Source organism: Neltuma alba, unplaced genomic scaffold (genome assembly GCF_004799145.2).
Source record: "Neltuma alba isolate B1F8T4 unplaced genomic scaffold, ASM479914v2 tig00012187_pilon, whole genome shotgun sequence".
In the NCBI taxonomy this organism is placed as follows: Eukaryota; Viridiplantae; Streptophyta; class Magnoliopsida; order Fabales; family Fabaceae; genus Neltuma; species Neltuma alba.
The window spans coordinates 1-12,500 of record NW_021636728.1 but is presented as its reverse complement, the minus strand read 5'-3'; the positions used below and the strand labels follow the sequence as shown (position 1 = coordinate 12,500).

General features: G+C 35.0%; 1 pseudogene; it reads right to left on the bottom strand.

Annotated features, from left to right (window-relative positions):
- Nucleotides 1-3,677: 3,677 nt before the first annotated feature.
- Nucleotides 3,678-12,222, bottom strand: LOC114724394 (auxin response factor 3-like; annotated as a pseudogene).
- Nucleotides 12,223-12,500: the final 278 nt, after the last annotated feature.

Here is a 12,500-nt window from a genome sequence, read left to right as displayed (position 1 = left end):
CTTATTAGTAGCTATTTTTGAGATAAATCTACACCTACCCTTTAAAATTAACACAATACTAACACTAAAAATAAAGAAGTGCAAGAGAAAAGAATAATGCAAAGCAACTATTATTGTTATGTTGGCGCCTAACTAGACATGTTTAATTTATATAGCGTGAACTATTTATGGAATTAAATGTTTATTGAAAGGAAATAATTTAATTTAAGCAGAATCCGATTGAAATAATGGATGTAGAGTAATAATTTTGAAAAACCTGACCTAAAATTTGTCCGTATTTTAAAATCTAGACTGAACATCAAATTAAAATGGTAGATAGAGATCATAATTTTCATGGTGGAACCGACAATTAAAAAAAAAAAGGAAAACAAGAAAAAGAAAAGAAAAATGTGGGGTAAAGAACAAAGATTTTATTTTGTTTTTCCCTTCCACATGACCCCACCAAGGTCAGGGACAATCACCCAAAGTCTTTTTTTTTTTTTTTAACCAGAATCACCCAAAGTCTAGATTAAGCTGCTTCTAGATAGATTTTATTTATCATAGACAACCTAGAATCCCATTACAATGTTACTGATAGTGAAATTTCTTCTAATTTTTAAAAAGTAGAAATTATAAATATCTTACAGTAACAAAAGTATCCCTGTGTCCTTTTTATTAAAAAAAACTTTAGACTAAATCATGTAGATCAAGAAATTAGTTAAAATTAATTAAGACAATAAATATATAAAATTAAATTTTTGTTCCTCCAAAATACCCTTATTTATGGAGAAAAAAAATTATTAAAAAAATAATTATGAAAAAAAAAGTATGAATGGAAGAGATTATATTAAAATATAATTTATTATCTAGAAAATGATATTTTGGGAAACAGAAATTAAATGTATTAACTATTAAAACAAATCTCTAATACGAGTAAAACCAGAAAATTTACGACAAAAATTTAAGACTTATAAATGTTGTTATATTTAGAGACAAAGACAATAATGATTGTTGCTTATAAAAAAAAATAACGGAGGGGATATTTAATATGATTTTACTATGATATTAATTACAACAACAAAAAGTTTCTTGTGTGTATGTGTCTGTATATTCTAATATCTTTCACAGGATGTGAAGTAAATTGAAAATAAATTTCAATCATGGTATGTGTGTATATATAATAGGAAAATAAAACTCTAGCATTTAATCCTCTTAATTTAATTTTCAATTCATTATTTCTTTGTCATATTAATTATATTGGCATTTCTTGATGTGCAAGTAAATAACTTGGCCCTTTAAAAAAAAAAAGTATAATATAATAATGGGATAACAACAAACACGTCTCCCACGTATTGAACAAGATCTATTTTGTCCCTCAACAAAAATTCCAAATAAATAAAGGAGGTTCCATTCTCATCTAATACATAGAAAGTTGGGCAAAGAATTGACTTTGAAGGTTGATTTTGATTAATATATTCCATATTATAAACGTGCATGTTATATTACATATGTGTGTGTTACGTCATTTAATTAAAGGGTTCATGACGCACCAAATGATAAATCGAAAGACTTTATACTACTTCTTGTTTTTAATATAAGATCTTTTTTAATTTTTATTTTAATCCTAAATATAATACAACAATTCACTTTGTTTCTCATATTTATGTATTTTATTTCAAGATAATTTTTCTAATAATGATAATTTTAACTAATACATTTAATTATCAAGGATATTTTAGGAAAAGCAACACCTATTTATTACAAATAATTAACTTAACTTATTTTTTAATCTATTCAAATTAGTCCGTTAGCTCTTATATTTAGGACCAGAGGCAGTATTATATTGGTATTATTGGAAAATTACACACCTTTTTTATTGGAAAATGTTTTATGTATTAATTCAAAGACCTTATAAAAATGTTTGCAAGATTCCATTATCTTGGAATGTTAACGAAGTATTAATTATTTTTTTAACTATTACACTCTTCATTATTTGTGTTTGTGGAGTAATTATACTCTAATCCTTATTACAAGAATATTCTAACTAATTTACATGTATTAATAAAAACATTAAAGGGTCTTACAAAAAAAATATAGACATATATGGAAAAATAAATATAGTTGATACTTATTTGACACTATTAAAGGGTGTTATAAAAAGGACTAAAATTTCTTCTAGAAAGGTCCACATAATATGGATAAGAGGGAGCATGTATTTTAGAGACCATCTAATAATAAGTCAAGGGGTATTTTAATTAGTTGAGCATATTATATAAAGCAAAAATTGTAGGTCAATTTTGATATTCAAAATTTAATTTATGCTTGACTTTTCACATTTTAAAAATATGGGCATATTTTTCTTTTTGTTTTTTTTCCTTTTTGATAATGCATGGGCTTATTTTTCTAGTCTCAACACTTGTTAAGCTTTGTTCACACAAAAAAGAGGGAGGGGGGGGGGGGGGGAACACTCGTCAAGGTCAGTCCATTTCTAAGATTGAACAACAATATATGTCCGCATTCCAAGAGAGTATTACCCAGCTTGACCACACAAAAAGGGGATTAAGCAATTTTTCAGGAATGAATCTGTTAAAAAGTAAATAATTTACAAACAAAAAATTAAATAGCATGATGAATGCTTATAATAACATCAATTATATATTATATACTCCTCCGGTCCTATTATAAGACCCAATTGACTTATTTGAGGAGATTAAGGAAGTAAGTTAAGTTGGTTATTTATAATAAATAAGTGTTGTCATTCCTAAAATATCCTTGCTAATTAAGTATATTGGCTAAAACTATCATTATTAAAAGGATTATCTTGGAAAAAAATACATAAATATAAGAGACAAATGGATTGGTCTTATAATTAGGACCAAATAAAAAGTCAATTGGGTCTTATATAAGGACCGGAGGAGTATCTAAAAGTTGGATATCGTGAAGCAATATTTGAATAGCGCTCAGTAGGTCTCTTCTTACGTTGTTTTTCAAATTCTAATTGAAAATAATTTGCTTTTATTAACTCATAACATATATTCTTAATATGTACATAGCTATACATTCAAAGCTAAAAAAATAAATTGCTTTTTAAAAAGTATGGGAGTAATAAATTTTGAAATAAAATAGGAAAAGTCCCTGATGTCAATAACTAATTAAAGACCCATGAATTGGTAAATCGAACTACTTAATTTACCACATCATCTTCCCTCAAACATCTTTTAACATTTTCACACTCTCTCTTGTTAATTCACCACATCATTATGATAACATTGACAGCATAAAAGTAGTATGAACAGAATATAAGGAGAACAACTATTGATTGAAAAAAAAAAAAGTTCAAGGATCCAATTGAAAAAAAACACAACTGTAAGGATCCTATTCACATAGCGCACACATGGACAAGAGAGCAGCTCACAAAATTGCTCATTGAGTAGGTAGGTTGGTCATGACCCTGTGATCCAATATAGCTCTGTGATTGTAGTTTTCTCTCCAGAGTTACGACTAACCTCAATTCAAGTATTGCCTATAATAGCATTTACAAATTATTTATCAATAAGATTTTCACACTGTCAATAAAATTAGAGTTCTCACTCAATGGAGGGATAGAGGCTAAGTACGATACCAATTGAACCAACTTTAATTTGAAAGAGTATTTTCTCATCTGGCCTTATCTAAACCGTTTCAAATTCTGGTTGAAATACTAGTCAAACTATGATTGGTACATATCAGATGAAGATAAAGATGCTTCATATTTCAGGGATCGTCTAAAAGTTCACATAAGAAGTGTATGCCTCAGATTAATATTTCATACAAGTAGTTTGGTTTGGACCTTAACAGCTTAGATAAATCCTGGGAATATAGAAAACAAATATAGGTTTTTTCCCTTGGCAAAATACTGAGTTTTTATGCAATTCTATTACTTTATCATCTATCCACATTCTCTTGCTAGCCTTCATGCCAGCATCATTCTGCAAACATGCTTCATTAGACTCTAGTCAATACCGAAGCACTCCCTGCAAACAAATAAGAAATTATAAGAGTCAAACATGAGTCTAAAACTATTAAGAAGAAACTCAGTATAATGCATGAGAAGAACTTGGAAGATGAACGAGGGTTATTCACTGAACCAGTTGGCCAAGCAAACCCGGTCTTGGTCCATTCAGGCCAGGTTTAGAAACCAGGTTGGGCCAGAAATAAGCTACAAAATGTAGCTTGTGGTGTTCCTTGGGTTAGGGTTGACCCCACCCATGAATACCCTTCCGAAGATCCAATCATGCAGCACTATGCTGAAGTAATACAGTACTAGTAGTGCTTAAATTGAGCAACCTGATAACAAAACTATTAAAAGGAAATTCATCTTCAAAGACTAAAAATTGAAGAACTTGTAATACAAATTTGTGAACAACCGATTATCTCTAAAGATCAAAAGACGTTAATTTTCCTCGAATAAATAACAATACCCCAATTATCTTCTTCTAGAAAGTTACGTCTTATGCTTCTTAAAATTGCAAGAGACTACCAGGATTGTTACTTACAAACTCTTTAGTTTCTAAGCACCTTGCTTCTTAGCTCAGCTATGAAAGGTATGATTCTATTGCCAAAAGAAAAAAGAAGGGTACAATTTAATCTTCCTTAAATTGGAATAAATTTTTGAGATTATTATATTTGACCACTAGGTTATATGCTTCATCATCTTTCCCTACTCTCATCATTAAAAACCGCTTAGGCGTCCATGTTACAAGAAACTTACAGGACTATTAGTGGAACTTACAGCATTTCTTCCCAACTCTCAACATTAAAAGGGTTACCACCAAGTGTAGGACATAGGAGGGTAAGGGAAAAAAGGGGGAGGAGGGAGTGGGGAAGACAAAAAGAGAAACTGGGGGAGAAGTAAACAAGCAAATAACAAGAAATTCTTATTATTGCTACTATCAGACTTTAGGTATTAATCATCTTGCATCACTTAGCATGAAGATGTTATAGCCCAAACTTCCTCAAGTTACAGGGATTTTTGAGATCATTACATAAGATTTTAGTTCTCTTACCATATGGGCATGTTTTTGGTTGCCAGAAAGGGCATTTGTTGTTCATTCAAGGGCAAAATCACGGCCTTCAGTCCTCAAGAATAATTTAAATTTTCAGTCATTCATAGTAAATTTTATCAAGTTTTTGTCCTCGAATGTAATTTTTCCCTATATAAAAACTAAATCCATGTTCTGTACTTATATTAAACCACAATATGGCATCACACTCAATCAAACTTGAAAGATCACTAATAACTCTACAAATGAAATTGATGATAAGCACTAACTGGCATGTGCTATCTACAACCAACATTACATCATTCATTTGGTTAACTGCTCATTGTTTTCTCCAAATTTACGCTCTTCTTTTTCCTTCTTTTTTGGATACAAAAGGAAAGAACCAGCTCGAAAGAGAAAAAAGGCCCAAGGATTAGTTCCCAGGGCCAGCCTCCAGCACCACAATGGGCTCAATCCTATCTGAAGGATATCTAAAAACAAAAAGAATGGAGCAAATTCATTCTCTTAATTGCAGTTCAAATGATCATTTTATGAAGACTAGATAAGTTCCTCAGTATCATGTAAAATAGCATCTCTTACAGGATTTAGGTTGCTTACTTTGGTACAGTTGCTTCCAGCCGCCTTGTTCCTGAGTGAAGGCCCTAGCTGAAGTTCATCCCCAACATGTCTTAGAAAGGAAGGTCCGGAATTTAATTGACAGGTGATTGTAGAGGAGCGTGCTTCTTCATGGGCAATATGATTTTCCTTGGTTAATGAAAAACCGAAGAGTCTACAGCTACTTTTACATGAAGAAGCCAACTCTCGGCTACCTGTCAGTGGCAAAATAGAATCATCTGAACTTGCCGTGACCAGATGATTATGAAAATTTGACGTGGCAAAAGAATTCATTCCTTCCTGAACTTGCCCACAGGAACCAGGCTCATAAGATGGGGATTGCGCTAATTTTCTAGCATTCACTTCAGAAACATACGAACCTCGGTGGTGCATTTTTCTTTCCATCTCTTGATTACTTTTATTCCCATAATCAAGGTTGGAAACTGGATTGGCTGCTTGCTGGAACATCAGAACAGATGATGGGGATGAAACTGGCCCAGATGGATGCATATGGGAAGAATTGTCCAGCATCTGGGTAGACCATTGATTTCTGGAGCCCAGCAATTGACAACCATCAAAGATTCCAAAGCCGCCAGTTCTATGAGCCTCATTGACAGACAAGGCTCTGTATGGTTGGCTTGGAAGTATTTCTTGACCTTGCAAGACCTTCTGGAATCGTGAGGATTCACTAAAGCCTATGCCATGGCATGAAATGTCAGAACTCACTTGTGGGGCCCTGACATTGTTTCCTGTTGCTACAATTCTGGAACAGTTTGATCCAGGGTAGCACCTGCTTTCAGATAATTGGTGACTCTGGGCACTGATACCAACATATGGGGTATTAACGCCCAATATTTCTTGACCTTGCAAGACCTTCTGGAACCTCAATGATTCCCCAAAGTCTGATCCTCCAATCCTATCTGTAGAATAAAGTATTTTTAGACCTGACACTGAGTGAGGTAGGAGAAGAAATAACAGAACCAACTCCAGAAAAAATATTAGAACCAAACAGTATTCATAATAAATCCGATAAGGATCCTCTCAGTTTCAAGTGAAAAAGTTATATTGAAAAAATTAAAACAATTCCATTGATTTGAACAGTCTAAATTTATTAAGAAAGATTATAATATGATTAATAAAAAAGAAATTTAGACCATTCAGATCAACAGAACAGTAAATTTTGGTTCAAAGCATAGTCATCCGCCTTAATTGAGAGAGACTTACTCAGGACTGGTAATTCAGCCTTTTCTGAAGGCAGACCAATCCTGTTCCTCTTAAAACTAGCTGCCACGGAAGCATTGGAAGTGGGAACAGAACTAGATGGCTCAATCTCCCAAGGGGAAACCCTATTATGCCTAGGGGCTTCAATGTCATCCCACCTGACCTGCAAAGATAAGAAGATCATGACTGTCATCAATTATAATAACAAAACGAATGAAATCATGTTACAATCAGATATCATAATATTAACAGGCAAAAGAAAAAAGAAAACGAGTTAAAGAGCAGTTTTGCTCCGAAAGTATATCCAAAGGGTTCATGGGAACCCTAGAAGACATCGTACAGCAATATAGCACAAAATCTTTCAAAACCGGTGTAATATTGCCCTATTCTTAGCAATTAACATTAAGCTAACTGTTAGTGCAGGCCAAGAGACATTTTTTGACCTGACATTGACCACTAAAAAAAAGACAACATTGATTGGTTTTGAAATATTATGCGCTAAATTGCACCACAATTTTCTTTAGGGTGCCCATATCTCCCCTAGATATACTTCCAAAGCAAAAACACACTTTAACCCAAAGGAAATGGTCTATGGTTGAAGTAACTTCAAATGCAACAAATCATCAGGAAGCAGTTTGCAGGAAATTCCAAATCAAATATGCGACTATTTTTCTAACACACGAACTCAAGCAAAACCTAATTTGTGTTCAAAACATCCAGAAGATGATAAACCCCTCATGATGGACAGGTGACAAATGTCATATCTGTAGCCTCTTAATCGCAGAAGAATTATTAAAAAAAAAAAAAAAGAAGCCAACACTTGGCAATTAGATGAAGCCCAAAAAAGGTTTATCAGTGGCACTCTCTAGGTTGCTTTGGAATGGCAAACTTGTACATTTTTAATGAATTCTGTGTTCCCTGGGATCTTTTATTTATATAAGAATGTTATCAAATTCATTTCATTTTTCAAATTAACATGAACGACGTATTTCCTAGGATAAGACTTGAAGTTATCTGAGCCACATTTTATGTAATCAAGTATAATTTTATTTTCAGCCACCAACATGAGTGCTTGTGAAACTGGCAATCAAATCTATCTGCTTTACATAAAAAATTATTAAAAAAAAAAAAGCCAACTCAATATTCACATGATTTGTGGAAACAAATATACGAATAATGTTTTAATATTGGCCTGCTCTGGCCAAAAAAAAAAGAAGGAAATAAGGTATGCTATATTGAAAGGGAGAGTAGGAAAAAGCAGTGCAATCTGGGAATTATTAAAAAATACTCAAATTTGAAGGAAGGAAAAACCATAAGAGAAGCATCCATTTTAAATTAACTGAATAAAAAAAAAATGAACAACAAAGGACCCTGTATTTGCTTAGAGATTCAAACAAATGACAACAAAAATAACAGCCGGCACTAAACCAGAGAACTTTTTACAGTATTGAGGCCAATCAGAACATGTGAGCACTACTTCCTTATAGTATTGCCCTCTTCCGCAAGAACTATATGTTTAAATAGTAGTAACTATTGTATGCAGAGACTAAGCAGCCTTGAATTTTAGCCACAACTACCAAAATGAGTCTGGATACTGGTTTTTTTCAGTTAGCATGAAATTTAGATAGGCATGAGCATATTGGCCAGAAACTGCCTCAACAAGTCCACCCTAAGATTACTCATAAGATCAGTCCTTTATTCAAACGTGAGCACTATCCTCATTAGTGTCAAATGTCAAGAACTGCATTTGATGTGATACAGGAGAAAACAGCAGGAAAATCCACACAAATTTGGATGTTTAATTCTTCAACGATGGAAATAATATAGTCTTTTTACAGCCTAAGGTGTTCACCTTACAACACATGCAGACAATCATCTCCTAACTTGCCATCTAACGCATACTTTTTTGGTACTGACAATTTAACCCTCCCTTATAGGAGAGGGGCCCACACACGAACCCCCCCCCCCCCAGTTTTTTTCTTAGAGGTATAGAACCCACACCTATCTATAAAATGCATATATAAAGATGAAGTAAAAAAGCTTCTGGTGACATACCACCAGGCATTTCCATTTTGATCCAGGCCATTTAATAGGATCCACATCACTCATTCCAACAATTAATCCAGTGCACCTGCCACCAAAAGTAATTTGAGTAAGAATTTGTTTGGAGACCAATTATTTAAGTGCCACCAGCACAATCAAGAAAAACCTTCTCTCTGTAGTTTCATCAGTTTCAACACGCATCCTGAACCTCATTCCAACCAAATATGAATGATCAAGGCTTTTCAAGAATTTGTGACGGGGTATTATGAATCCTGATGAGCTAACCCTACAACGGAAAGGGAAATATATGAAAGACGATAATAATCAGAAAGCATCTCAACAAAGGAAAAATAAAGGAAGGAAAAAATCTTAGGATTAGATGAAACCATGGAAAACTTAACCAAGACGGTAGATCATAGATGTAATTGTAGCATCACTGGTAATGAAACATTCTTTTAGTATGTAAGAGTTCAGCTGACATGACAAACCCAAGACCCAATACTCCAAGCACACTTGAGCAACTTATAGTCATCAAAAACCCATTGGCTGTTAAGTGACCGAGTAAAATCAGGAAAAAGCAGCAACCAATATTAAATTGATTGCACTGCAGGGTTGTTTATGGGGCTATTATACGTTGAAAGTAGCAAGGTAAAACGTTCAAGCAAAGGCTGTTGTGCCTAGAAATCTAAATAACAGAAAACATGCTGAAAGAAGGAAGGGAAATAAATTGGAACTTCAAGGGAAAGTTAGTGTAAGCATCCGGAGCAACTGTAGTGTGATTAAAACATGTAAGTAATGACAAAAAGTGTCCACTAAACTAGATCAAAATATGGGCAAAACCCTCTTGGCCCAAAAAAATATAACCTGCGCACAATATTATAAATAGTAAAAACAAGCAGAGCTAAGGAGTTAGAAGCACTATTGAGGTGCGATGTACTTTTCCTAACCCATTTAAACAAACCTCTTCTCTAAACTAGAGGAGAAATGCTAAAAAGAGGCCAAGCAACGGGCCCTATCTGCATAGAGAAAAATGCAAATAACCTCTTCAACTTTGAGCCATTTGCTAACGCTCCCCTCCACTGGGGTTGTTAGTCACCTAAAGTTGAAGGAGGATATTAATTTCTCCCTCTTTTGTATAAAGGAAATATCATCCTAAATCATCAAGTTAAAATCAACATTGCACTCGGCAATTACACTTCATAACGGACAGATTTCCTCTAACCTCTAACTAACAGTAGAGAAAACTATGAGACAAGAGGGAAAATACCTGGGATTATAATACACGTTAAAGGCACATTTTGTGGATAAAGCATTAACCACATCCATCAGAGTGCTAGGATTCAACTGATGAGCAGATGGAACTGATAAAGTACCACCACTTTTCAATTGAGCAGCCCTACGAATTCCCAATCTCAGTTCTCCATCCTCGCCCCTACCCAAAAATTTATATGGTTAGTCCTGATTGGGAATAAATGCTAATGCGGGCTTCAAATTGAAGTCTTCATACCTAAGAAACAACACAGCATCTCCAGATACAAGCTTCTTCTTGTTTACAAATGCACTCCATCCAGTGGTGAGCAAATGCCTCCTTGGTTGACCTGTCCATAGGATAGAGAGTAAAGATACAAATACGAAGAGTCAAGTGGTATTCTAGTACACTGAAGACAAGTTGCCATACCTCGGTAAATATGTCGGAACCTCCATTCCAGGCCATGCAGATCCTTTGCCACAAGCTCCTGTGAAGGTCTCTGTTGGTTGTAATCCTAAAGGAACAATTTGTTCAATACGATATATCATTATAACTGCAGATTTTCAAATTGGATAAAGCCACCACACTTCAAAGAGCTTATAAAAATTAACTTCAACTAAAACAAAATTGCAAAACATATAGACCATGACCAAAGGAGCAATTGAACTGGGTGACACTGACTAGAGAGAGCACTGGATGCAACATAATCCATAGTTACCAGGGGAGGGAAGCAATCTTCAGCAGCTCGGCGAGGCACAGAAAACCCACCATGAGTGCTAGTATCGGAAGCTGTCAGAGTCTTGCAGAACATGTGGGGTGTCGTGGACTTCACCACAGCAACAGCATCCTCCTCTTCGACATAAGCATCAAGTTCTCCTTCTGGCAGTTTTCGTTCCACTTGCTAAGAACAAAGGGCAAGTTCATGCAAAATAAAAGCAATTCTAATAAGTCTCCTAAGGCTAGCTCAGCCTGCTCAGGCAGTAAGAATGGATGGTATATGGGCAGAGATTAAGCTTCAAACCTTCCTCCTCTTCAGGTAGCCAAAGGAAAAAAAGTTGTAATTCAACTAAAGGTACTCTAATCAATGTGCAACTCTTCAATTTACCATATTACATTTATTAGTAATGTCTAGGTTTGTCCTTTCCTTTTTCACTGAGGCTATGTTAAAAGGACAAGTATAGCATTGGGGGGGGGGGGAGATGAATCTATGTGCATATTAAGTATTTTGAGCTCTCAGTTTCCAGAAATATGAAACTCGGCTAAATGTAACAACTTCATTATAGTAGGCGAGTTTAGCGAACTTTATTTCCTAGAACCACGAATGCAAGATCGAAGGGTTGAAATTTGTTTCCTTTTTCAGTACTTTCTCCGACACAACACCAAACTAAAACAATAAACCTCACCTCATTCTCAGGAACCAACGAGACGTGGCAATACACTTCATCGCTCCCTTCCTCGGCCTGCCAAGAAAACGCTTATATATGTCATGTAATAGACCAACATTTGGCCATCACTCACCATTCACGAAGAAGGAAGGGAAAATAGCAGAATACACATAAAATTTTCCCACTGATCATACACAATAATAGGCAAATATAACATAATAGGTCTCAAATACATATCTCCAATCAATTTTCTCAGCAAGCAAACAGAACCCCAATAAAGGAAAACTAGAAAAGGGAAGAAAAAAATATCCAAACCCGACCAACTAGGGACATAAATCACTTTTTTCCTACCGAAAATCAGGAAGAGAATGCTTACATGGAGCTTAACATCAAGTACGCGACAGAAAACATGAGATGGGAAATTGATATTACAGGCCTCGACCGCAAAATCCTGAAGCTGCTGTTCCAAGTGGCCCTGTGGGAAGTACACAACAACACTTCCTTTCTGGGCAACGAGATCATTGGACCCGCACATGCGTGCCATAGCTCCAAGCACACAGCGTTAGAAGAAGGGGCCAAAAGCAGTAGTTACAACACCAGAGTGAGAGGACGAAGACGAAGCCGCCGAGGAAGAGGAAAGAGACGACGGCGTTTCATCGTCCTCCGTAGTATTGAGATCGATCAACCCCCCATAAGAACCAAGCCCTTGCTACACAATGTTAGCGAATCTACCAACAATAACCACAGGAAGAAGAAGCTGTTAAGTGGTTGTACAGTGGGCGTGAATGAGAGAAACAGAAGAAGAAGAAGAAGTGAAAAAGATTGAAGGAGTGATGAGTAGTTTCATCGATACCTGCATTTTTCAGAGGGCGTGGGAGACGAAAGGCCCTGGCATTGCTAAAAGAAGGTGTGACCCAACACTCGGAAAAAGAAAGAGAGACCCCTCCTTCTTCTGTACCCGCTGAGCAATCACTCTCTGCTATTTTA